This window comes from Danio rerio, chromosome 6, assembly GCF_049306965.1.
Source record: "Danio rerio strain Tuebingen ecotype United States chromosome 6, GRCz12tu, whole genome shotgun sequence".
Classification (NCBI taxonomy): Eukaryota; Metazoa; Chordata; class Actinopteri; order Cypriniformes; family Danionidae; genus Danio; species Danio rerio.
The window spans coordinates 46734062-46761229 of record NC_133181.1 but is presented as its reverse complement, the minus strand read 5'-3'; the positions used below and the strand labels follow the sequence as shown (position 1 = coordinate 46761229).

Here is a 27168-nt window from a genome sequence, read left to right as displayed (position 1 = left end):
TTTGGTCACGTTTCAAACCCTGTAGGGTACTTGTTTCACACTTCTGCAAGTCCCAAAAAGGTCACAGTGCATTATGAAAATGTAAAAACTGCACTGAATGTTAATTAACTTAAGCCTAGCTCATTTTCTAATACGCCATAGGCAAGTGCACTTGTGACATGTTTGGTTTCTTGTCGTGTGTTGTTAATTATTTGACATTTGCAAGCTTAAACTACTTTGCATGCAAATATCACACATTGCAACATCAGCAAAGGTGAAAAATAATATATTTAAAACATGGGTGATTGTAAATTTATTCCGCCATAGACTGCATATCATTTCTCATATTATGCAGGTGAAATGGCATCACACATAACAGTGACTGATTGCAGGAAAGTCGACTTCCATCTGATGGTCCACCATAAAAGACTGTCCAACATGAAGACGTCAGAGAACGTGAGGTATGCACCTAATTCAATTAAACCTCTTCTGTCAGGCTGTCCATTTCACCAAACACATGAATTCTGAAGAGTGACATCTCATTATTTTTAAGGTGCTGTCGTTTATAGAAAAAGCCCACTGTCGATGTACTGAAAGACTTCAATCAGCTGAAAAGTAGGACAGAGTTTATGTGCAATTTCCAGAGTGCATTGAACTGCTCAGTCTGTGTAGGACTGTATATAGGAATTGAAGAATCGTAATTTCACAGTCTCAATTCAAACAGACGTATAATGGATACACATTTATATTTCTCTTTTGAGTATTTTTTTGATGTGAGAATCTATTCTTTCTTGAATAATTTCAAGATGAATAAAAATATATTTATTTGATCAAATCTGACAAATAACCAAGCACAAAAAGTTGGAAAAAACATTTTAGTGGTGACTTTCTTGCTTGGGTTAGAAAGTTGATGAATGGCACATACATTAACTATCCAAGTTACATCTATGAAGTCCCACAGATTTTACATTTACAGCAGAATAAATGGTGATTTAAAATTATTTTACCTTTAAATGAACAAATGATGATGATATATATTTTTTGTGCAGATATTTTGTGGTGGTACAATGGCTTGGAGGCTTGGATGAATAAATATGACACTCATTTATTCAATCAATTTGTTCACAACTGCTGATTCTTTTATGAAATGTGCAAGTGACTGGCTGTCCGAAATTGCATACAGTACTATACTTCATTACTGTGTACTGTTAAAAAAATAAATAAATAAATAAAATCCGAATCAAGGACGTCACGGTGCCGCAGTGGGTAGCTCGATCGCCTCACAGCAAGAAGGTGACTGGTTCAAGCCTTGGCTGGTTCAGTTGGCATTTCTGTGTGGAGTTTGCATGTTCTCCCCATGTTTGCGTGGGTTTCCTCTGCTTGCACTGGTTTCCTCCAGTCCAAACACATGCAGTATAGGTGAATTGGGTAAGCTAAAATTGTCTGTAGTGTATGTGTGTGAATGAGTGTGTATGGATGTTTCCCAGTAATGGGTTGCAGCTGGAAGGGCATCCGCTGCATAAAACATATGCTGGATAAATTGGCAGTTTATTCTGCTGTGGCGACCCCAGATTATTAAAGGGACTAAGGCGTAGATTTTTATTTTTTTTCTGTTGAATACAGAATAAGATATTTTTAAAAATGTTAGAAATCTGTAACCATTTACTTCCATAAAGAACAAAACCAATACTATGGAAGTGAATGGTTACAGGTTTTCAGCATTTTTCAAAATATCTTCTTTTGTGTTTAACACTGTAAAACTATTCTGGGTTCCACACAATCTCTTCATGTTGTCACAACTCAAACTGATTAAGTGTTACCTTAATGCTTTTTAGAATTTGTTGATTATAAAACATAAACCAATTAAGTTGTCCCCCCAAAAAACTCGAGAATTGTGTTATTTTAGCTCATTTTATTAAGTAATTTAAACCAGCAGCAAAAATATTTTTTGCCTGAACAGAAGAAAAAAGTCTTTCTGACAAGCAAAAGAGGAGTAAATGATGACAGATTTTTTGGTCTTGAGTGAACTAACCCTTTATGTATTGATAGCCAAATCCTTTCAAAGTTTACTATCTTCCATAGTTTACTACTAGTTAAGTAATCCAGATTACATACTGCTCACTTCTTAGTAAACAGAATATACTTATTTAACAGTTGTGAAGGTACTTATTCAAAATAAGCCACCGACTCAAGATTGTTTGTGTTTTCCAAAGCAGTCAGTGGCTTTATGAATGGTTCATTAAATCTTTGATTCGTCAAAAACAAATTAATTTGGGTATAACACACACTGAAGAAAATGATTCATTGGATTTACTACATTTATTTAAGGTAAGTGGTAGCAAACAATTTTTATGGGCTAAATTTAGTTAAGTTGAACATTAATGAACTTCATTTGTTTGTTTGAATTCTACGGAACCCCGGAAGGGACGTAGTGGAGGAGAAAAAAAATAGGTGGGTAAAAAAAAAATAATGGGTGAAAGAAAAAAATGGGTGGGAGGAAAATATATATTTCTAAGTTTTTTGCGTTCTCTCGCAAAGTTTTGCGTTCCCTCGCAAAGATGTTTTGCGTTATCTCGCAAAGATGTTTTGCGTTCCCTCGCAAAGATGTTTTGCGTTATCTCGCAAAGATGTTTTGCGTTATCTCGCAAAGATGTTTTGCGTTCCCTCGCAAAGATGTTTTGCGTTCCCTCTCAAAGATGTTTTGCGTTCCCTCTCAAAGATGTTTTGCGTTCTCTCGCAAAACTGTTTCTCCACAAACACTTCCTGTTCACTGCACTCACGTAAACCCTCCCGTTTTTGCCGAAATTCTCCCGTATTTTACCATTCTACCCCACTTTCTTTACATTACTGTGCGTATGCTACCTATGAACCAGTGAATGCATGTATAAGCGCTGACTGACAGACGCGCTTCGTACAATAAACTGATCCCAGATCAGCGTCTGTACACGCCATTTACAGAGGAGCGGGTGTATGTTTAAACAGACAAATACACTGAATAATATGAAACATCTCCGTCCTGCATGTTTTATTTTAAACAGCTTATTTTCTCTTAAATGAGCACAAACAGTTTCTAAAGTAATGGACTGCTTTCATTATAGATCTGTGCATTCTTACAGAGACACCTCTGTTATCAAACTAAACAAAACATGAGATTCATTTGCTGCGCACTTGTTTGATAACAGAAGTGTCCCTTTAAATGGCGCGTACAGACGCTGATCTGGGATCAGTTTATTGTATGGAGCGCGTCTGTCAGTCAGCGCTTAAACATGCATTCACTGGTTCAGAGGTTGCAAAGTGAAAGGCGACAATCAGCGCACAGTAATGTAAAGAAAGTGGGGTAGAATGGTAAAATACGGGAGAATTTCAGCAAAAACGGGAGGGTTTACGTGAGTGCAGTGATCAGGAAGTGTTTGTGGAGAAACAGTTTTGCGAGATAACGCAAAACATCTTTGCGAGGGAACGCAAAACATCTTTGCGAGATAACGCAAAACATCTTTGCGAGGGAACGCAAAACATCTTTGCGAGGGAACGCAAAACATCTTTGCGAGATAACGCAAAACATCTTTGCGAGGGAACGCAAAACTTTGCGAGAGAACGCAAAAAACTTAGAAATATATATTTTCCTCCCACCCATTTTTTTTCTTTCACCCATTATTTTTTTTTACCCACCTATTTTTTTTCTCCTCCACTACGTCCCTTCCGGGGTTCCGTAGAATTCAGCCTATAAAAATAGTTTGCAACCATTCTTTCCTTAAAAAAATGTAGTAAATCCAATGAATCATTTTCTTCAGTTCATGAGTGTTGCTATTAGATGCACAGATGTTCTGCTTCAGCTGTATTTGGAGGTATTTTCAATAGTGAAACAGAAATTAGATTAAAATGTTGTGTCTAAAATGCAGTAAAGCTTCTTTATTTCAGCACTGCTGATGCAATATTTTTTAACTATATTATATATTTTAATAAAAATAAGACAAACTCATACAAGGATAGATTTTGCAGTTTTAACTTTGATTTTTAAGGTCATTCTAATTCCTTTAGAATAGAGTTCATCAATAAGTAATCACATTTTTTTCTCTCAAAGTGAGTTACATACTCAATAATGACTTCCAAAACTGTAGATATGCACTTTCCAGCAAGACTTGCACCACGTGATTCTGATAGTAGTAATAGAGAACTTGAGGGAAACTCATTTGCCAATATTGACATTGCAATACAATAAATTATTAAACAATAAACATCACAAAAAGTAGTATAACAACACACCATTTGCCCCAACTACACATCACAACACCGTAACTAACTGAGCAAATACAAAAAGCTACACCTATACAATACACAAATTCTGTTCTGGTCTCTAGATATGATGCAGATGTTCTTATGTCTGTCAAACTGTAGAAATATCAGACATCTTTCAGTCTTCAACCCCAGAGTTGCCACTCTCCCTCCAGCTAAAAAAAAGGCCATACTTCAGTCACACTGACCTTTTCCTTATCCACACATCTCTCACAAAGCTTACACCATTATCTTTCCGGCTCTGGACTGGAGATGCAATTGGACTAGTGATTTGGAGAACAGCTGCACTGCAACATGTCTGACAAAAAGTGAGCTGTTTTGTTTATGTGTTTTAATATGGAAATGCATTAGCTGATGAAGGATTTGGAAATAGATCATGTTAATTGAATCATTTTGATTCTTATTTTGTAGTAAAATCCCTGTTATCAATTCATTCAGCTTGGTTTGATACTAGTCCTTTTGGCAATGCATTGCGTTTGTGAAATAACTTGACTTGTTACAGATAGATTTGTCACATTTAACTGCAGAAAATGAAATGAGAAACATACAAGCCTTACATGTAAAGTTTTTACACGGTGTGTTTTTTAAAGCTATATATTTAATATCGCACATGCTGTTGTGACTTTCACATCAGTCCTAAATTAAAAACTGATTCTTTGGTGATCACCAAGGAGCCATTGAGGACATTTTTCTAAAAATCTAAAAAATATGCAATTCTTTTTTTGTGTGTGTGTGTGAACATGCAAATGGTAAAGAATGGTCTTGACCCTGTGCGTGACCGCAAGCCAAATTTCCCCCCACTACTCATCTGACCCCTGAACTTAGCACAGACTTGTTAGGTTCAAAGGTCTGTTTAGCCATGTTCTTTATGGCTTAGTTTTGCAGTAACTCAAAGTTTTTTTTCTCTTCAGAGGTTTGGAAGAGTTCTATTCCCATCATTCAAAGAAGGTTTGAGTAGAAATAGGGATTACAATTTGCACACCAGCATAGTTTGGATTAAAATAATAATTGTTGGCATTTACTGTAGTTCAGTTCAAGAAAAGCTTAGTCTTTGTATTCATTTGATATCAAACATTCAATTAATTTCAGCTTAGTCCCTTTGTTAATCTGGGGTCGCCACAGCGGAATGAACCGCCAACTTATTTATGCACCTTCCAGCTGCAACCCAACACCAGGAAACACCCATACACTCTTACATTCACTACAGCCAATTTAGCTTATTCAATTCACATATACTGCATGTTTTAGAACTGTGGGGGAAACCAGAGCACCAGAAGGAAACCCACGCGAGCATGAGGAGAACATGCAAACTCCACACAGAAACAATAACTGACCCAGCCGGGGCTCGAACCAGTGACCTTTTTGCTGTAAGGTGATTGTGCTACACACTGCACAAATGTGCACAGCATTGGACAAAAATGTGAATATATTATGTTGATCTCTATTGTGATTCAATTATGTCCATCAAAGTGAATAATACATTCATCAAGGTTTGCTAAAACAAAACTCTCTGAAGAAAAGTCTAAAGATTTGCTGCACAATTACTTAGATTCTCACATATCTGTGGTGAGCCATAAAACTACATGTGTTTCATATTCTACATGTGCTTTGCTGAACTAATGACATCATCACTGGCTAATATGTATGTGCATGTTACTTTAGTGTCTGAACAAATGCACAAAAATGTCAGTGTTGCTTTCACATTTATACAAATCTTGGCAAGCACCTACAAGTACTGTTGTGTTATTGCAGTTTTCAAAGGGAAAGTTCTTCGCAACATAGGCTCATTCTGAAAACGTAGCCCTATATACATTTCTGGAGATCATGACTTATGTAGCCAGAAGTACATATGGCTGCATTTCATTTTTTAAATAAGTGCTACAGGGAGGTATGACAGTTTCCTTTTCACACTTATTACCTGACTGCTTACATCCGTATGGACAGTTTTCCGGCTGTTACCAGTTTGTCCAGTTAGTTCGCTGTGTATGTTGGTGGACTTGAGACGCAGAGAGGAGATGACCATGACGACAGGGTTCGAGTCCGGTGAAGAACGGTTTCAGAAAGGTGATAAGACAAAAACATGAGCCAAAAAATAAAATTAAACAAGTAAATAACAGGGTGAGAATGTGGTTTAAAGAAGCTTTTTAAAATACTATTGGTTGGGTTTAGGGAAGGAGGAGGGTAAATCAATCAGTTGGTCAGTTAGTCAGTCTTTCACTCAGTCAAACAATCAGTCGACAGCGGCCTCTGGTGGATTTACGAGAGAACAGCAGGCACTAATGGCACTCACGGGAGAAATTTGAGATCTCAAAAAGCGTACATAGTAGCCTCTCATGGATTCCAAAAACAAAAACTGCAAAAATAGGTACCTCCTGGGATGTATTTGATGGTCTCCAGAAATGTATATAGGGGTACATTTTCAGAATGATCCTGGGTTGTTTTTTCATGAACATCATGCTGTTTCTACTTGGCTGACAGTATGAAATCACCCTAAAGTAAACTCACTGAAATGCTGATGTCTGTAAATATAAGCAGTTTTTCAACAGTTTTTGTTGTGTTGTCTTCACATATACTCTTCCACATTCATAGTTGAATATCAAGCTACTAGAAGCAAGGCCTGCAGTGAAAAGTGCTGTGCAATGTAAACGTTACACAGGTTTTTCTGCCGCAGGCGCTGTTGTGTTGGACCTGTCAATGAAGCATGAGCCGCTCATTCTAAGACCTGTATCTTCAGCATTCTCCTCGTTGACACTGTTTCCATCTGGTATAAAGAAGCATTTTGATCTATAGGATCACAAGTAAATGAGAGAGACATCCAGCTTCCTGATTTCCTGAAGGGGTGAGAGTATATATGAGCTTTTTCTGATGTTTTGGTATAAGCTTGTGCAATTTACATATGACCATGAAAGACAAAATTATACAGAAAGCAGCTTAGTTTCTGCTCCTTAAAAGCCTGACGGTTGTGTGTTTGTAATAGAACCAGCAACAAATTCTTGCATTCACACCAAACTTTTAGATAGTAAAATTTAAATCCTGTCATACACAGAGTGGAGTAGTTGGAGTTTAGTGACTTATCAACATATTATTTGATTCGATTGGACATTTGCCATCTGCACCAGGAAAGCATCTGATCCAGTGGATTTTTGTTACCTATGGAAGTGGTCAAAAATATGTCAGACTTTGTTTTTGTCTAATATTTTGCTATACATCAGGTCAAAGTAGAAATATTTAATTTGTACTGTTATTAAAATGCAGTTTAAGCTTTTTTTTCATCGCAAATTATGAAAGTATGCAACCCAGGCTAATTCTGAAAATGTACTGCTATATACATTTCTGGAAAGCGCCAAATACATCCCAGGAGCTAAGTTTTTGTTTTTGTGAATGCATCAGTGGCCGCTGTGTATGCTTTTTGAGATCTAAATTTTTTCTCACAAGTGCCACACAAGTTCTTCACTGGACTTAAATCCCGTTGTCACGGTCAACTCCTCTCTGCATCTCAAGTCTGCCGATGTACATGGTGAGTCACCGGACAAACTGGTAACAGCAGGAAAGCATATGATAACAACATCATACTGACTCATAGCTTTCATTTTAAAGACGAAATGCAGCCTTACATACTTCTGGCTACATCATTTGCGATCTCCAGAAATGTATATAGAGCTACAATTTCAGAATAAGCCTATGTTGTGACTATGCTTCAGTGGGCCACATTTAAATGGGTAGTTCACCCAAAAATATCAATAATTTCATTCTTAACGTTTACTTGTCACAAACATGTTTGAGTTTTTTAAGACTAAAGAAAATAAAGGTAAAACTTGGTCACACTTTAGTTGAAGTAACAATTCACACTGTTCATTACTGATTTATTACCTGCCTAGTATTTAGATATTAACTGTTTAACAGTTAGTATATAGTATGATCTTATTTTACATCCCTAATCCTAGCCAATAACTAAACCTAACTACTACTTTACTAACTCATAATACACAGCTAATTAGTAGTGTATTTAGCTAAAAGTCTTTGTTAATGGCGTGAATTGTGGATAAATAGAAAGTGTGACCATTATTTTAAAAAATTTTGGAAACTGGTAAACACGGACTTTCATAATGTTTTTTTCTGACCATGGAACTTCTTGAGTGATAAATAGTAAGTATTGTTTTTGAGCAAACTTTCCCTTTACGTTTTGACTAGGAGTGTAAAAAAAAGCAAACTAGCAAATTGTGTGATGCATGGTAATTATTTACCTGTTTCATTTAAATCTAGTGATGGGTAACAATAGATCTGAAATAAATCTGAAATAAATCTAAAATAAATTCTGAAATAAATTCTGTTCACTAATTTAAATATTGCACAAAAGTGACAGCTTGATGATACACGATAAATTCACTAGCCTAAACGTTTTTAAATTGGCAAATGTTTTAAATTCAACTTGCATTCCCTACCACTGCAAATAAATGTAGCCCTCAAAGTGAATTATGTTTAAAGGTCTTTGGCAGTGTAACAATGTGGTGTAGCATCTCATTCATTTAACGCCACTTTTTTTTAGAATGAGGGTGTGTAGTAGATTTACTGCCTTTGAGTGTTTTGGGAAAGCAGGAGTCAAATGGAATTCCTTGGAATGTTGTGCAATTGAAAGAGCAAGATGAAGTTTGAGATACTGGATCATTGGTTTTGGATGCCATAGATTAGATTTTGTTTTTGTGTGTTTTTCATACATTGCATAAACAATTCAAAAAAGCTAAACACCTACACATGTTAAATACATCAAGTAAATGAAATGATAAATATACATTTAATTCATCTTAGGTCAAAAACTGCAATGCATCGTTTAGCTACATTGCATCACTAAATTATCTCCTGTTATTTCATGCAATTAAGAGTGCAGTGACTTTTACATTCAGTGGCCTGCATCAGTCCCGTGTAGCTACTGTGAGTCACATATAATATGTCATGGGAGATTTGGTTTATTGACCCTCAGAGTTAATAATAGCTCCCTCGAGGGATGATGCAGTGCTGATGGCAGAGCCTGCAGTGCAACACAGCGGTCCAAAGACCAGCTTAACGACAAGTCCTAAATCCGCAGTTTTTTCTCTAAATCAATCCACTCACTGTATTTAAATGTTATTGACTTTATTGGTTTTCACTGCTTGGGTCCATTAATATCCGCCAACCTTTATTATGACGAATCTACTATATGGCTGTAATGGTGAAGATTACATCATGAAATAACCTCTGGTCAAATGTTGAGTGTTTAGTCACGTATGAGCTACTGTGCAATGAGACTGGGAAATTGATTGAGTGCATGACCGCTGAGAGTGCTTTGAAGATGATTGTGCACTCACCGCAATAATCAGCACTAACTAGTGCACATGCTCAAATGGGATGTCAAGATCAGTCGATTGACCTGTTTGTACCTTGACAATATCGGGTTTATTTCTAAGTTGCTAAATTACAATACTTAGCGCCTTTTTTTCCAAGCTTAAATTGTTCCTGGAGTATTTGTAATGTTTTCATTACTTTTCACAACACTTGAAAGATGTTTAAGGAGTGAATAGACCAAGTGATGAAGTGTTTTAGGTGTAACGTTGTTTCATTCTTCCTGCAAATAAGTCTTAGGTGGTCTTTGTTGTGGCATTTTGCACTTCAAAATGCGCCACACATTCTCTGTTGGAAACAGGTTGTGACTCCAGGGAGGTCAGTCAAGTGCATGTATCCACTCACTACAATAATCAGCACTAACTAGTGCGTGTGCTCAAATTGGATGTTAAGATCAATTGATTGACCTGTTTGTACTTTTACAGTATCTGGTTTAATTTCTCTGTTGCTAAACTACAATACTCAGCACCCTTTTTTCCAAGCTAAAATTGTTACTGAAGCATTTGTAATGTTGCCTATTCATTTTCACAACACTTAAAAGACATTTAGGCACTTCCAAGTGATGAAGTGTTTCTGATGTAATTTTGTCCCATTCTTTCTGCTAACAAATCTAAAGGTGGGCATCAGTACGGGGTCTTCGTTGTCACATTTCACACTTAAAAATGCACCACACATTCTCTATTGGAAACAGGTTTGTACTGCAAGCAGGCCAGTCAAGTACTTGTATTCACTTACTGCAATAACCAGCACTAACTAGTGCACATGCTCAAATGCGATGTCAAGATCAATCGATTGACCTGTTTGTACCTTGACAGTATGGTTTTTTATTTCTTACAATGCTTACAATTTCTTACAATAATATTATAATACTCAGTACTCTTTTTTTCAAGCTGAAATTAAAATGCATATAATTAAACCAGCCATAAACTAAACCAATTTTAAGGTGAATAGTATACTGTAACTTTGACAAATTACAAACTTTGAAAAAGTACACTGTTAGACATTTCTGTAAATTACACAGTTATTTACTGTATTTCACCCAGTGTAATACTGCAAATTCCTTTTACAGTAAATAACTGTATTTACCGTTGCATTATGGGAATTTAGTGTGACGTCGAACAACATATACAGCGATGTACTGTATTTGTAAAAATTCGTGTATTATACTGTATTTTCCACAACTGCTTCAACGCCACCTTGCGGCGATTCGACTACTCTGCACCACATTTTGCCTGAGGACCCTGGAGCAATTCTGGAGGACAATTTATTAGTGTGCCTGAAGAACATACTGGATTTAACAAACTTTACTCTGGTAAGCTGAGGCAGTGTTTCATTTTACAGAATGTTTTGTGGACGAGAATAGAACAAAGTAAAGTATAAAGTTGGCTATTATTATTTTCTCTGGCTTGGCGTTATTTCGCCCATTTGAGAAATATATCATCTATTAAGATGTTACCTTTATTTAATTTATTACATTAACACTACTATTACTTTAAATAAGACTGTTTATGACTATTAGCCATTGTTCTCGTCATATCTTTTTATTTATTTACATAGGAACCGGTGTTGCAGCGGGTTTTGGTTTAGGAGGGAACCAGAGGTATGCAGACAGTTTTGGAGGACACTTAGCACGAGACAACGGTCCGGCAGAGAGTGTTTTCCCCCAGAAGAATATGAATGAAAGACCAACAAATAATCCAGGTAAAAGCGCGTCTGTCTGTGCTGACAACACTCGACATTGATTTGAGCACCTCTATTAGCATTTGTTTGCTCGGCAACATTGGCTGAAGCGATCTTAAAATGGTAATGTTAACTGTTAGCTAAACTGAGCTAAGTTTATACTGAATTGGACTCAAACTCATTTTAACGTGCAACGTTTAACTTATATTGATTTATACTATATATATTAGATGTTGTGAACTTATTTTTCTCTGGTTTAGAGTAACTTATAACGTTAGCTTGAGAAAATAACATCGCGACGTAACCTATAGAACGCTAACGTAAATCTATAACGTTACAATATGCATAGAGGTAAAGTTGGTTTTATATTCGCACATTCGTTCATTTAGAAGACTCTAAACTGTTTACCATGTTACTTTGAATATTCGATCAGAATTAGCATGCCAGTATGACTTGAAATCAACATTAACACTGTTTATTTGACCGTGAGCATGTTGTACTTTGATAGTCATTAGCTGCTAAAATGATTTCGCTATTTAGAGTTTGCAAATAATACTTTTATGAAACTAAATTATTAAGGGGGAAGTCTGAATCTGCTAATATAAAACCAATTTTACCTCTATGAATTATGCTAATAACCACCTTTTTGCTATTTATTGTTTGCTAATTATTTTTTTATCACAACTCTTGACATTTGGTTTAACATAATTGTTACCATTATATTTTTTTCTGTTTAGATATGGCACTGGCACAGCAGCAGGTTTTGTCTGAAGAAACAAACAGCATTTCAGAGGAACATCTTGATCAGCACAGCCTTATGCTTAAAAAATAAGCAAGACCAGTAAGCAACCAAGGTAAACAAATAAAAAAAAGTTGTGTGGAGGTTGTGGATTGTAGCATGGTATTCTTATCTGTATTTTTGGCTTTTTTATGGTCTCAATATAGAATACTGGGAGCCTGCCTGTGCAAACTGGACCTCATACAACAGTAAGTACTGTACATCTATTTGTTTCTCAATATATTAACGTTACTTTTAATACAAAATGTGTCACATGTTTAGTTGCTAGCTAAAGAAAAAAATCGTTTTCCCTTTTTTATTAAACCATTTAGTAGGTTTTTTTTTTCATCTTTGTTTATAATATTTTTGAGCAGATTGAGGTCTGTCATGGGTCAGACATTTCAAAATACAATAATTAGTATTGGGATACATGCATTTGTCTATGTATTAAATGTCTTTTTCCCCATTTCATGTTGCCTAAATATTTTGTAATAAATAAAATAATACAATTTTTTGTATAAATAATTCCAGAGGATGAAACAAAATGCACAGCAACAACCAGAGTGAGCCAGAAGATAGCAGGAGAAGTACTGAAGAGAATGACAACCATGAACAACAGTGAGTTATCCTTCTTTCACCAGCTAACTGAGAACTTGGATTAGGTGAGACACTCTCAATAGTTTTATCAGTATTCAGTCAGTTTTAGTTTATTAGGAATACATAAAACAAATAGTCTAATCTGTCCTGCAGTGAATCAACCCATCACAAATGCTACAATGTTTTTGTAAAACCTTGTTAGGGAAAAAAATAAACAGGACATTCTGGTTAGTTATCTTTTAAACATGGTAGTGAGCAGGTTATGAGCAGGAGCCAGTTGCTCAGTACCAGCTGAAAACTACCCCAACCTAGCTGCCATGCTTCAAAATAATTAACCAGTATATGATTTATTTTTTTTAAACAAGCTTCTTCTATGCTTATGTTAGTCTGTTTGTCCTTATCCAGAGTTCTTCATAATCCTGGACTGGGCCAAATCCTGACCAGATGCTGTGGTGGTCATGGAGGAGTGAATCCTGAAAGACACGCGTGATCAATGAGTTTCCGCATTGATCCAATGGGCCAGCCTGACCACCCGCTGGTGAACTTTCAAGCCTCTGGTGCCTAGACTGCGGCCTTGCACAAGTTTGGCTAGAGGAGAACTGGTCGTGCCCAACTGAGCCTGGTATCTCTCAAGGGATTTTATTCTACACTTTCGTCAGTTGGTGAAGTTTGTTCCATGCCACTGTCGCCACTGGATCACTTGGCTACGATTGGTGGATCGGTGCATTTGCTCTTCAGTGTTTGGACTTTCAGCAGTGACATTTACTGCTTCAATTCTGAAAACTGGACTGAAGCAGCTTCAATTTACAAGAACTTCTATGTTAAGCTGCTTTGACATCATTGATCTACATTGTAAAAGTGCAATAGAAATAAAGATGAATTGCATTTGAACATGTGAATTCAGACCTTGTTGAGCATTTGACACCAGAACTAGTAATATTTTAAAGTTGGGTTGTTTCTGAGTCGGCTAATAGTTACAAATATTTATTTTTCCAACAATATGCAATTCAGAAGTTTAAATTTTTATTGTACATGTATGTTCTAGTGCTTTGTGTGATTTATTTATTTTTAATGTGTTGATTTTATTGCTTAATGTAATTTTCACACATTTTCCTTAAATGCTTTAAGCATTATTAATGTTTTAAAGAATGGAATATTTTGTAATTGTGTCTGGTTTAATGTCAGTAGTACTTAGTACAATTGGGTTTTTTTTCTCAACAATATGCAGGTCAGACACTTAAATTAGTTTTGTACATGTATGTTAATGTGCTTTGTCATTTTCAATGTTTTTTTTTCTTAAAATAAAATATTTTGAATGATTGAAATGTAATGTTTTTACACATTTTTAAGCTTGTTTTAAGCATCTCCAATGTTTTAAATAAAGAGTGTTTATTTTGTTAATATTTTGTAATTGTGTCTTTTTTAGGTCTATAGTATTAAAATAATATTAATAAAATTATATTATAAAATATTTAGGACAAAATTAAAAGGTTTACAGTAGCTAACTGTTAACTTAGGTTTTTACAGTAGTTAACCATTTTCAGACACTACAGTAACATGCTGTAAACGGATTTACAGTTGTATACTGTAAATCTAAAATACAGTAACTTACTGGCAACAGTGTTGCCAGTAAGTTACTGTAAAAACCCTTTGAAATGTCTAACAGTGTGGCAACCACACAAATCACTCTAGCTTTAGTTTTAAAACAGGAAGTCAGACAAGAACGCATGACACACATTGTCTTCATAGCATAAATATGTAGTTTCAATCAGAACAATAAGATAAAATGTGAGTTGCACAAACAAAACAAAATGTTCCCCACCATCAGCCAGGACCTTTCCCTCAGGTACTACACATACACAAAGAGCTGTTCACCTTTTTTCCTGTTACATCAGGGGCAAAACCACTCAAATTGCCTCTTTATTAGTCTCCCATTTACACTTTTAACAGCCTCCTGCAAAAAGCAGCGTTCCCTGTTCAAAATGGCTGCTAAAAGCCTAGCTGTGTAGTAAACCAGGTCCTCAGCTGCTATTAGACTGAGAGGCTGAGGCTACATCTATAAATGGAGCAATGATGGAACAGCCTCCGCAAGAGTCAATTAAAGCACTTCATTAGACTGTAATACTCCAACAGAGGCCACGGGCCCACGAACCCAGTAATGATGCCAATCAATGTGTGTATTACTCAGAATTAGCCTGCCAGCTCTCTGAAGCAGGGCTTGGTCTCAACAATGGCAATATGAATAATAAGCCAGAAAGTATGACAAAGCTAGTTAAAAAAAACAGTGTCAACTATTTTCCCCTGAAAAGCAGTTATAGTTGTAGACTATGCAAAGGGTAATTGACAAAGAGTCTAATGCAGTTTTATAATAGACCATTTGCACAACTCTGAGATGTGTACATTTAAACACTGCACTTTGTGTTGCTGTACCCTAGTATAACAGGCATTGCATTGCATTAACAACTGAGGCAAAGAAAACAAAATAATGAAAGCAATTATGGAAACAATACAAGGGTAATCCAGTTTAATTTCATGTTTTTGTATTGGAGGCGTGTACAGAGGTATTTTGTCAGCTGGTAAGCACGAAAAGGAATGGCGTCATACCGCCCCATAGCAATCGTTTTAAAAATTAAATGCAGCCATACGTACCTCTGGCTACATAATTTGCGGTCTCCAGAAACGTATATAGGACTACGCTTTCAGAATGAGCTTATGTTGAATTTGTGACCTATTTATTTATCGACATTTACTCATGAAATGTCATTCTGGGGTGTGTTTCCCAAATAACGACATAACTAGTGGCTGAACTATCATAGTATGATGCATCCTTTGGGAAATGTAGTGACGAGTGTTTCCCCAAAATCGTATTTTCTCTGTCGCAGATCCATCGTTTGAACCACATTAGTTCTAACGTAAACGGCCATAACGATGCTCTAAACAGGGCAGAGTAATAACTTCTTTAGAGAAAATTATCATCATTTTTAAAATTGTCAAATTATATTGTTTTACACACATATGCACTTAAAAAAAATCCAATATTAGTTTTAGTAATAACATACACTTGTTTTCTATTTTAACTGAAATATATGTAAACAGCACATATATTATTATTATTATTTTATTATCACCATTATTTTATTATTATTATTATTAAGAAGGATATTGTTAATTTATTTTTAATTAAATTTTATTATTTATTGTAAAAGTCTACATTTACAACGTTGACACATTCAAATCACTCTAGAAATGTTCTAACCACTAGACCCATGTCAAATACAGTAGGCTACAAACATATTTCTTAATAAATAACCTATTATAAATTAAAACCATTAACATATGCTATAAATTTTTGTTTTCACAAGCTTTGGAGACGTAACTTAAATTCTGCTTTTAAATAATAGGTCACATATAGCTTTCGTCATGAGCAACAGTTGCGTGCAAAATGTCTTAAATGTTTTTAAAGTCAATATAAAGATCGATAAACTAAACTGTAAAAAATACTTTGGAAGCAAATTACACCTAAGAGAAAGGACCTTAATGTTTTATTTTTATTTTTTTAATCATTCCAAGTTTAAATGTTAGAATGTTTTAAATGAATAGGGCATAGGGGAATTACTGAGCATAGAACTCAGAGCATAGAACTCTTATCTGGAGCATTAGAGTTATTTAAAACCAGGGTGCAAATAATATGCACCTGGTCTTTTTTCCACAAAAGGTAAAAAAAGTCATGTCATTTGATTGTCAGCCATTAATCTGAATGAGCCTGTGCCAGTGCTTCACCACTAATATAAAGCAAACTGTAGATAACTGACATAGGTGTTTAGTGTTTGATGAATAAGTGCCCATTTCAATGTGAGCACATACAACTCTTTTGGCAAGAAATAATTGGAGTAATCTTTAAAACTATTGGTAACGAAATCCCTGTTTGCCATAAGATTAGTATTCTTAGTCTTTTCCCACCTGCCTTATCACTGAAGTCATATGAACAGAGGTTTATTAGTCTGTGTCTATTGCATGCGAAGCGCCTGATTGCCATTCACTGGAAAAGTATTCATGCTCCATCTTTGTCACTCTGGATTAAGGAAATGTCTTCGAGTAAACCAATGGAAAGGCTGACTTATTCAATCAAACAAAAAAAGGCACATATTCTAAAAGATTTGAGACTTCTTCCTTCATTTTTTAAATAAGAGTGGACTGACCGTTTAGTAATCCATAACAATGTAACTGTGTTAATATGTGTTTGTAATGACTAACTTTAATATATTTTTCACTTTCATTGGAATTTATATGTTGAAATGTAAATGTCTTAATGGTATTTTTTATTTATTTATTTTTAACAAAATTGCCCACTTTTTATTTTAATTTTTATTATTATTTTATCTTATTTTAGTTCATGTTTTATTTTGTATTTATTTGTTTATGTATTACTTTCCTTGCATGAGAATACCTTTTTTTTTTTAATGGCTCTGTCGGGATGGGGCGGGTGTTCTTTGATTGGTATTTGGTTGTATATATCACATTTTTCTGAAAGAATAAAAGCATATAAAAAATAATAAAATAAAAAATAAGTGGCCATTTGCATTGCGAGAGACAAACCACAATGCAAAAACACCTAATATTCATTGTTAAAACCCTAAATGCACACCAAAGACAAAACACTCAAAATTGTTACACTTGATTCAGTTCAACAAGTTTCAGATAACACCTATAAATGTAACAGCAGTCCTAATCATTTTTCTATTCCCTGTTCAAGAAAGAAATGTAATCTATGGTTTAGGAGATATTTTTTAGAAGATTGTGGACCTCAAAGGATAGAAATAGTATCTGTAAAAAATAAGTTATCTGGTATTGCTAGTATCTCCCAAATAAATAAAGCAATGTTTCTGAACAATCTTTGAACCGCTGAGGAAGTTCCAGTATTTTACTTTATTTATTTATCCAACAATTATGATAACAGGGGTACATTTTGTAATGGTTTATACAATGCGTACCATGCATAATAGGCAGGAGACTTTACATGACAGGCGTTTTGCCACCAATTCCATCTCGTAACTACCTTGTTAAGAGATGAGCCAAGAAGATGGGCTTGGCAGACTGTGTTCAATATGTTCCCTCACCTGTTTATGGGGAGAAAACAGATGGCAAAAAGCAGATGTCAGATATATTTTGCAGTATGAAAGCAGTCATTTTCTTGTTACTTCATCTCTTGCCAAGCATCGTTTTGAGTCTCGATAAAAATTCTAAATACCACACTAGGGAAGATTTGAGTTATTTTAAAAAATAATGATATAGCTTTAGTTATATTGTAAGCAAAACAAGTTAAACTTATCCTTGAACATGAGAATGGTCTTGGTCAATGTCTGTCTGACAAGTCAGTGGTAGTTCAAACAACATTAGCCTGGGAACAGTGCATCGCACCTCTTCAACAGTCTGGCAATTCCAGGACTTCGAGCTTTGTCGGGGAACTGCACTTGACCACTCGTCCCGTACGTGAAATTTAAACAAATGCATCATCATCAAGAGCTTTAAATGTTAGAAGAAAATGTCTCTCATGTAAAAGCGAAAACTGCCCTATACAAACATCTTTTGCTCTACCTTTCGCCCGCTTTTGCCAGTTGTCATCCACATGCTGAATGTGACATTTAAACAACCCAGTTCATCCCTGAAGCAACTTATTGCGCATGAATGTAATCTTTAGAATTGTTTTTAAATCTGTAAATATATGACACAACATTTTATGTAGAAATGAAACACTTATTCTTTCTGAACTATGCTAATTTTAGAATATACAACAGAATAGTTTATCATAGTAAATGTAATATTTTCAAAGCCTAGTGTTTAGAGAACAATGACAATGGATGAAAACATAAAAAGAGCATTTTTGAGCCTTTTGATATAAATAATTTCCTATTCTTTCTTGTTACACTGCATTAGGGCTGCACATAATTTCGTTTCAGCATCGATATCGCAACGTGTGCATCTGCAAAGATATGCAATGTTGAGTCTGAATAGTTGACCTGGAGCTACAGAAATGTATTTAATCACTGAAATTACATGTAATTTATATGACTTATGCAACAAAAAAAAATTAGCTTAGAAATTTTGTCTTGGTTCTAGTCCAAATATCTACATTTTAAAGTGAAAACAAGATTATTTCACTTACCCCACTAGCAGATATATTCTTTAAAACAAGAAAAAAAAATTTTTTTCTTCTGATGGTGAAAACTAAACAATATATATATATATATATATATACACACACACACACACACACACACACACACACACACACACACACATATATACATGTGAGGGTTTTCTTCAATGTCAAAAATATTAGTAATTTATTGGATACAAATGAATGATTCAATTCACAAAATTCTGTTATCCTCAGTGCAATGCAAGAATTACAATCAGGAGATGCGCAACAATTTTAATTTCCTGACTCCAGCTTTTATACGCAACTGATATTAACAGACGGAGTTTAGTGGAATTCGTCACCTGTCTATTATTCTTCAGTCCTCCGTTGGCCGCACCCATACATACATCCTCTTTTTCTACGAATGTCTCCACACAACATTAAAAGCATAAGACTTCTCAACTGCAAATATTCTGTGTTTAGTTTCCGGCAGCTAGCTCTCTGCAACTCTCACATGGTCGCCCACTGAAGCTAAGCAGGGCTGCGCCCGGTCAGTACCTGGATGGGAGACCACATGGGAAAGCTAGGTTGCTGCCGGAAGTGGTGTTAGTGAGGCCAGCAGGGGGCGCCCAACCTGCGGTCTGTGTGGGTCCTAATGCCCCAGTATAGTGACGGGGACGCTATACTGCTCAGTGAGTGCCGTCTTTCGGATGAGACGTTAAACCGAGGTCCCGACTCTCTGTGGTCGTTAAAAATCCCAGGATGTCCTTCGAAAAGAGTAGGGGTTTAACCCCGGCATCCAGGCCAAATCTGCCCACTGGCCTTTGTCCATCATGGCCTCCTAACCATCCCCATATTCCAATTGGCTTCATCGCTGTCTCCTCTCCACCAATCAGCTGGTGTGTGGTGTGCGGTCTTGCGCAAAATGGCTGCCATCGCGTCATCCAGGTGGATGCTGCACACTGGTGGTGGATGAGGAGATTCCCCCCATTGTGTGTAAAAGTGCTTTGAGTGCCCAGAAAAGCGCTATATAAATGTAAGGAATTATTATTATTATTATTATAGTTTCAACCCATCTCTGCTTACTGGAAGCCAGCTGCAGAGCTCAAGTTCATTTTAGACAGTCAGGCCTTTGCATTTCTATCAGCTTCATCTACTTCTGCAAAAAAGTTTTATAGGTATGTAAGGCATATCACACTCAAGAGAAGAAGTTTGGTTAATATCACCCTAAGAAATACAAATACAATTTTTTAACAAGAAAAGAGAGAAAATTAATACAAATATATTATTTTTCACAACAATTTATATCGCAATATTTATCAATATCAAATTATTCCAATATCCTGCAGCTCTACACATCATGTTTAATTACATATTTATGTGTTACTTATTTGTAGAATTGATTTACAATTTTAAAAATATATATAATATATCTAATAATACTTTGAAATGGTTAAGTTAGTAGACATCAGAAAAAATAGCAATGCTACATATTCATTAAAGAGAAATATTGTATGGTAAGATCGAAAAACGTGTTTAAACAGTAAAGAGTGCATATTTATCCAATAAAAAGTATCTAAAATGAAACAAAACCCCCAATTTATCTTTCAAAATATAATTGTGCAAAAATGTAATGCAAAAACTGTAAAACATGGTCAAGCTTAAAGCTAAGCATTCTGTGACAGATCGCTTTCCATACTGCTCAAACAACCTCTTCCTGTCCTTTTTGTCTAGATAGATAAATGGCATGGCAAGGCAGGGCAAGTTTATTTATATAGCACATTTCATACACAGTGGCAATTCAAAGTGCTTTACATAAACAGCAATAAAAGAGACAAGTATAAGAAAAATAAAAACAAATAATTAAAAAATGTGTGGTGTGAACCCCAGGACACACAGGAGTGTGGTGTCCCCCAAGGTTCAATTTTGGGCCCTGCTCTTTTCTCTATCTACATGCTTCCCTTGGCGGCAATTTGTAAGAAGCATAATGTAAGCTACCACCTCTATGCTGATGATACTCAGCTTTACTTGCCCATAAAAATGGGAGAAAATTCTGTTTTACAGTCGTTTTTCACCTGTTTTAACGAGATTAAGGAATGGCTGGCTGGTAATTTCTTACACTTGAATGAATCAAAAACTGAAGTAGTAGTGTTTGGTCCTCCGAATGTCTGTGAATCTACAATTAATAAATTAGGTTCGATCAAGCCTAAGGTCCACAGTCACGTAAATAATCTTGGAGTTACTTTTGACACTGAGTTAAAGTTCGACAAGCAAATAAACTCAGTCGTCAAAAGTGGTTTCCATCAATTAAGGAACATTGCCAAATTGAAGCCTTTTCTTTATTTTAAAGAGCTGGAAACTATCATTAATGTTTTTATTATGTCAAGACTGGACTACTGTAACTCTTTGTATTCTGGAGTTTCACAGGCATCAATAGCACGCCTGCAGCTGGTTCAAAATGCAGCTCCTAGGCTTTTAACTGGGACAAAAAAAAATTCTAGTATCTCACCAGTTTTATTATCTCTTCACTGGCTCCCAGTCCAATTTAGAATTCAATATAAGTTATTGCTACTTGTTTTTAAAAGTTTGAATGGTCTGGCACCGATTTACATCTATGAGCTTCTTCACTGGCACACTTCATTGAGGCCAATCAGGTCTGAAAACACGTTTCAGCTAGTTGTCCCCAAAACGCGGTTGAAATCAAGAGGTGACAGGGCTTTTTCTGCTGCAGCCCCCCGACTGTGGAATGGTCTGCCTTTACAGATCCGGTCATGTTCTTCACTTGGTGCTTTTAAGTCTCATCTGAAAAATCACCTTCTGTCTCTTGCCTTTGATTGTAATTAATTAATTTTAATCTGTTTTATATATTTTGCACAATTTTTATATATAGGTATAGATTTTGTATGCTGGTCGTTTTGTAAAGCACTTTGGTCAACATCTGTTGTTTTTAAATGTGCTCTATAAATAAAGCAAACAAACAAACAAAACTGATAAAGACAGATCAAAATGTGTTAAAACAGGTTATAAAAAATTAAAAAAGAAGAGAAAAACATAATAGTGCAGTTTTATGGCTAGAAATGACTCCACGCAGTCTAAAGTCTGGCTAAACAGCTCTAAGTATCCTTTAACCAAGTTTAAAAAGTCACTTTTTTAAAGTTTGTGATTGCTCCTCATTTCAGCCTTCACATATTTTAAACGGCACTTTAAGCTGATGGCCACGTGGGAGTCTCAGCTGAAGCTGGCATTTGACATGGTGCCCACAGCAGCTGAGCAGTCATCAAAACTTCATGCCAGAGAGAAGGATAAAGGGGAAGCAGAACAGAGGACAGAGGACGACAGCATCCCATATCTCCTACCCCGGGCTGTCAGTCTGTCTCCTCGCTCTGGGGAGGGTAAACCTGTTAGACCTGGCAGGGAGACTAAACACTACCCTCTATTGGATGACACAGAGATTGTGCACGGTGAAGCTTGACCGTCGCTCCACCCGCAGTAAGGGTTACAGCAATGACCAAGCAGTGAACTTCCAATCCAGTCCGAGTCAATCCACGTCTAGCGTGCAAATGTGATAATGCGCACCAAGAACATAAGCTACTTTTCATTTTTTGGAACGAAAGTATATAGGACAGGTTTAGAAGAATTCTTGACATTAGTTTGCTTGAAAAGAGCTGCATAAGGTCAGGAGGTTATGTAATTTAACAATAGGCTATTCAGTTTCAAAACAAGTAAATAGATTTAGAAGTGATCCAAAATTGACTGGATGGGGAAAATACCATTGAGAAATACCATTCCATGTAGAGTTAACTGTTGCTAGACCAATGAATTAATACCTTTTTAGATCATTATGAAACCAATTTTTGGTGTATTTTTATTTTAATATTTATGCACTCACTGGCCAGTTTATTAGGTACACCTTCCTGGTGTTAGGCTGGAACTCCTTAAAGACATAGTTCACCCAAAAATGACAATTCTGTCATTTATTTTTTCATCACTTGTTCAAAACCTGTTTGAGTTTCTTACTTCTGTTGAACAAAAAAGATATTTTGAAGAATGCTAGTGGCTAACACGCATTGATTCCATAGTATTTTTCCCCTATATGGAAGTCAATGGGTGCCAGTAAATTATGAAAACTGTTGCATTAATAAGCTATATAATTTATTCATACTGCAATGCATGCTGGGATTTTTGTACTCTGCCATTGCAGCATGAAATATTCAAATGTTACCATTGTTGAGGTACAAGGTCTGATTTTTAAAGTTTGAGTGTGTCTTAACAATAACTGAACAGTTTTTTTTTTTTCAATTCTCTCTCTTAACTGGAACATGAGCTGGTTACGTTTTTGCTTGTCATTGATGACATATATGTTTAAAATGGAAAAAAAACAAAATATTTAATATAATCAATCACACTGCTATGATTTTATTAAACTTAGCTCAATCAAAACAAGACTGAATTACATACATTATAACATAATGAAGTGCTTCATAAACTATAAGTTACAGCACCCAGAGAAAAACTAAAGTTGTTAAGTTAAGGGTGAAGAGTCCACCTAAAGCAATCACTGAGCTCCATAATGGTGACACCAAACTAAATAAAACAACTAAACCTCTGTTTAGACATGGGCTGGTATAAAATTTTGACGGCATGATAACCTTGTATAAAATTAATTATTGACTTTCGCTGTCTTCATTAGTTTCAAAAACAGATTTATTAACAATTTTAAATGGAATGTTTGGAAATCTTTCCTGTTGGAGATCCTGTTGTCCTACAAAAACTAAAATCTTACACATACCTTAGGAACGGTATTACTAATAAATTTTGACGGTTTTAAAGCCTTGACTTATCCAAACTGCGGTATAGCTTTAAAACGGTTATCATCCCATGCCTACCTCTATTTATTATTAATAAGAACTGTATGCAAGTCATAGCAGTCAGTAAGAAAAGTCAATCTGCTGAAGTTTTGTGGAGTTTAATGATCCTCTGCTGAGACTGAAGGTGTTTCATTTTACTTGATTTTATTTAATGCTGTAACTGAAGTCACTGTTTGGGTTTTTTGTTTCTCTTTCCTTCAGTGATTGTGATTGTTACAGCAGATGTTCATCAGTGTCTGAATTCACTCATTTGTGTTCATTTACTGTCAAGTGAACTAGTGTACGTAATAGCAATGGTACAAAGTTTGATTTCATACACTGTAAGTGTCAATTTTGAGTTCTGTAAATTTTCAGTTTACTACTTTCTCAGAAACTACAAGATTACCCAGAATGCACTTTTACAGAATAGCACTGTTATAGTGAAAATAAAAAATTTAACTGTAGAATGTCCTGTTTTTTTTTGTTTGTTTGTTTGTTTGTTTGTTTGTTTGTTTGTTTGTTTCAAACTACCAGCATTTTTCACAATAGCTTCTTTTGTGTTAAACAGAAGAAAGAAACTCATTAAGGTAGAGTAGATGATGACAGAAAATTCTGATTTATTTAGTTATTTTTAACTATCCCTTTAATTAAGGTGCTGGAAACATTCTTCTAAGGTTTTGGGTTATATTGACATGTCAGCATCACTGACTGCTCATCCATAATGCAAATCTCCCATTTCACCACATCCCAAAGGTGCTGTATTTGGATTGAGATATGGTGTTTGAGGAGAACATCTGATGCATAGCATTGTCCTGCTGGAAGAAGCCATCAAAATACTGTGGCCATAAAGAGATGGACATGGTCAACAAGAATATTCAGATAGGTGGCATTTCTTAAAGGGTTAGTTCACTCAAAAATGGAAAGATTAGGGGCTCTATTTTGACGATTCATGCGCAAAATGCAAAGCGCAGCCATAGCGCATTTGCTACATGACGACTTTGTAAGTGGAAAAGCTGAGCGTTTCACTAACAAGAAAACAGTTAAACCGAGCATCTGCAGCACGAGAATGCTGCATAATAATAGAATAGAATAATAGAATAAGGCATCTCATCTATTTCCAATCTACTTTCACTTTCTCTCTTGTGAATAGGGTAACCTTATACGCACAGACATGAATTAGCCTATAAATAATTGGTTTCGTTTGTTAAGCACAAAGATTTGTTTCAAAACTATTTCTAAATTCAGTTCTAATTTCCAGCAAACGAATAAATGAACAATAATAACGAAGTTTGGTCAAAAAACTGAGTTGTATCCAAATACACATGCTGTGCCCCGTGCGGTCTGAAACCTGACAGGTGGACAAATCTAAGCTTGTTTAAAAAAAAAAAAATAATAATAATATATATATATATATATATATATATATATATAGATATAGATATAGATATAGATATATAGATATAGATATAATAAATAATACTGCTAATAATGACAACATTATACAAAAGCAAATTGTCACGAATAAACTAAAAAAGCAGGCATGAAAGTATGGTTTTTAAATTTATTTAGGCTAGAAAATAGTATGTTTTGTAATATTTTAATCCTTTATATTTATATCCTATATATCATTATGATATCCTATATATATCCTTAATATTTTAATTATTTTTCATATGTAAAGATATTTGCGTATTGCTCTACATCTTGTGTGTATTAAGCAGTGTGCGCTGGACAATAGACTGGCTTTGTTTTGGTCTATTGAAAAATCTATTATAGTTTCTTAAAATAGCAACCCGCCAGCAATGCTCCTCAAAACGCCTTCCTTTTTAGACCTGAACGCCTATGGGCGCACATACTGTATGAGAGCAAATGCATTTCCACAGACATGTTCCGAACTTGCTCACAGTCCAGAAAAATACCCCCAAAAATACTCCTAAAACATTCAGTGGTTCAATCAGAATTTTACCAGGCTAAAATACCTTTGTATACATTAAAAAACAAAAATAATGACTTTACTCAACAGTTTTTTTCTCCTCAGTGTCAGAATAGGGTGCGCATTCATGAGAGCCATGTGCTCTTTATATGTATATGGCTCAGTTTCGCAGTTGACGAATACTTCTCAGTGCTTTGTTTCAAACAGAGGAAGTCTCCTGCAGGTGTCAGGGGTATACATCAGTGCACATCGCTCTCGTAAACCTGCGCAATATACTGACAGTGAAAAGAAGAAACAAATAAATAAAGTAATTATTCTAGGATTTCATCCAACTTTTTAATAGTTAATTACTAAAAATTAGAGTAATTAATAACAGAAATTAAATTGTCAACATTTTCCTGTTGATTTGCTGACAGTAGTTTTACCCTCATGCTCTCCTGCTGCTGTAGATCATCTGCTGCAAGTTTTTTTATTTTCCATGATGACAGTACATACTATTTTACGGGATATTTTTCAAGATACTAGTATTTAGCTTTAAGTCCAGTTTAAAGGCTTAACTAGATTAGGCAGGTTAGGGTAATTAGGCAAGTCAGTGTATAACAGTGGTTTGTTTTGTAAACTATCAAAAAAAAATTGCCTAAGGGGGCTTATAATGTTGACCTTAAAAGGTTTATCAAAACAACAACTGCTTTTTTTCTAGCCGAAATAAAACAAATAAAACTTTCTCCAAAAAAATATATATATTATAGGAAATACTCTAAAAAAATCCTTGATCTGTTAAAATCATTTACAAAACATTTGGGGAAAAAATCACAGGGGGGTAATAATTTTGACTTCCACTGTTTACACTTACTGGTCGGTATAAATATTTTTTACAGTCATTGGTATAAATGATATATCAGCTTCAATCATTCTGGTCGTTCACTTCTGACCTCTGGCATCAACAAGGCCATTTTACCCACAGAATTGCAGCTGTAATCCCAGTAGGAACCTAAACTTGCATTTAAAAGTCCATTTTCATTTGAACTTCAAAGAACTGGACACTTATAAGCTGTTTCCGACTTTTCAACACTTTTTCATCTTGTGTAAGTCTCAACTGGGAATAATATGAAATTAGGTATGCCTTTTATGAAGTGGGCATGTAGTAATTGCAAATTATGAATGGGCTTAATTGGTTATGCAGGAAGAGCAGAGGAAATGTCTCCTTGCCTACTTCTCTACCAAAGACACCGGTGTTTGAATTCCATTAAGAGTTTAATTATTTTAAACTTTAAATTTGGCATTTTATGTTGTTCTTGATGTTGCTGTTATGTAATAAATTAAATTCTGAAAGCTTTGAGTATATCTGGCCATCAATATCAGTGCATCAGCTGCTTCCCTGTGACAATAGCATTACCAGCGACATCTGTCTTTAGCTTGAGCTTAGTAAATAACAGAGAGCCGCTGAGTTTCATTTTGAGATGGAAGGGCCACCAATTACTATAAAAGAGTGCAGGAAAATATCAATAATCTCATATTTTCTCTCAGTCAATGCATTAGCTTACCA

General features: G+C 35.3%; 2 long non-coding RNA genes across 4 annotated transcripts in view; both read left to right on the top strand.

The window, feature by feature from the left end:
- LOC141386348 (uncharacterized) overlaps positions 1 to 27168 on the top strand; it is a 68255-nt gene that overhangs the window by 640 nt on the left and 40447 nt on the right. Inside the window, exons 2-4 of one of the 2 annotated variants that reach the window (XR_012408178.1) lie at positions 335 to 440; positions 6944 to 7111; positions 7774 to 8612. This is a non-coding gene — a long non-coding RNA (uncharacterized lncRNA). Of the gene's footprint in view, positions 1 to 334; positions 441 to 6943; positions 7112 to 7773; positions 8613 to 27168 lie in introns of those variants that run through there. The other variant, XR_012408177.1, reaches the window with a different exon arrangement.
- LOC137490246 (uncharacterized) lies at positions 10312 to 14104 on the top strand. 2 transcript variants are annotated; one of them, XR_011016069.2, is made up of 6 exons: positions 10312 to 10960; positions 11206 to 11349; positions 12066 to 12182; positions 12274 to 12315; positions 12638 to 12724; positions 13109 to 14104. It is a non-coding gene; the product is annotated as an uncharacterized lncRNA (long non-coding RNA). The 2 variants fall into 2 exon arrangements; XR_012408174.1 differs by having other exon boundaries at positions 10853 to 10960; positions 12638 to 12768.